We start from the raw sequence: 1,627 nt of genomic DNA on the forward strand, positions 1-1,627 counted from the left end.
TGCCAATGGACGAGGATGTGTATTCCTCCTTAATATAGATATTTCCTTAATATAGATATTTCTATCTAGTCAGGTGTATTTGACATTTGAATAACTCTTCTGTTTGCCTGTCCCTTTAAACAGTATGGAGGCTTTGCATTTTTCTATTTGTAATAATAAATGCCTGGAAAAAGCAACATAATCAGAATGTCAGTATTGACTATTGTTGTTTTAATTATTCTCCAAGTAGGTGAAACTCACATTCACACAGAGATCTAGCAAAAGATATCTGAGCAGCATGAGCTTAATGGTGGGGAAGCCCTGAATCACAACTGTTCTACAGAAATGGAAAATGGAGTTGATTTACCAAAGGTTATTATTCTGGAGACTCATTTCTTCCAAATTGGGAGTAACTTAAGTCAATGAAATTGCAAATGTAAAAATAGTGGATGGAGGAACACAAAATGATCTGACAGGGCCTGATCCAACTTCCACTGACGTTGTTATGAAATTTCCTTTGGAGTTCAGCAGATGTTAAATTGTAGCTGTAGTATCTGATATTCAATGTCCCTTTTATTAAATAGTAAGGAAAGGTTATAATCACTCAACACATTTGACGGTACACAACTGGCTATATCAAGACCAGACAACTGAGTAATCATTTAAGTGTTTTGCTTTTATCATTAATTTCTCCACATTCAGGCACTTTTGCATTAAGTCTTGTGGAGGGAAGGATATTTAAGGACTGCAGTCTTTTCAACCCTCTATAACAGTTTCTCAACCTATGGTATGCATACCCCTGGGGGTACGCGAGACAAAGGCAGAAGGTACGTGGGTACCCCACCACTCTCTCTCTCTCGCCTTCTTTTCCTCTCTCTCACCCTCTTGCCCTCTCAAAACTATGGCAAAAAATTTGGCACACCACACATTGTGTGGTGCTTTAAATTCCCCAGTAATAATTTGGCATGCCACGCTTTGCGCAGCACTGGCTTCAGCCCTCCTAGCTTTGGGCAACATCACCTCTAGCGCAGGTACATACTTCAGTTGCACACCCCTGGTGTAAAAGGTGGCAACCCTACCCACACCAGATCAGACATCTGTCATATCACAGCCTTATATACACAGCGCTTCTTCCAACATATAGCACACTTCATAGTCTGTAAATATAAAATCCCCTGGAAAATTGAGTGTTGGGGTACTATTAAAATTTTCAGAAGTTAGGGAGTACTTACTACTTAAAAGGTTGAGAAACACTGCTCTATAATAGGTTTTTGGAACACATCCACTAACTCTTCCTTTAGCCAGACTTTAAACCCTTATCCATTTTCACAGTGTTGGCACTGAACAAGCTCTTTGCTGGCTCTAGAAAACAATGCTTTAACTGGTTTTTGATTTCAAGGTTTAAGTAAGCTAGTTTCTATACCTGGCAGCTTCTTTCTTGCAGCTTAAAACTGAAATTATTTGTGTCCCATTGCACAGATGGAAAGAGCTCAGCAGTATAATGCCACAGACTAGAGAAAGCTAGAACTAAACTTAGCTTTTATTAACAGAGTAACCAGCTCTTTTCACTGTATACTTGACTCTTATCAAATGCCCCTTTCAGATAAGTGTTTTTTATTGATTAAAAGCTATCAAAGGCAAACTTATT

This window comes from Gavialis gangeticus, unplaced genomic scaffold, assembly GCF_001723915.1.
Source record: "Gavialis gangeticus isolate Ggan-Ray unplaced genomic scaffold, GavGan_comp1, whole genome shotgun sequence".
NCBI classification, from domain to species: domain Eukaryota; kingdom Metazoa; phylum Chordata; order Crocodylia; family Gavialidae; genus Gavialis; species Gavialis gangeticus.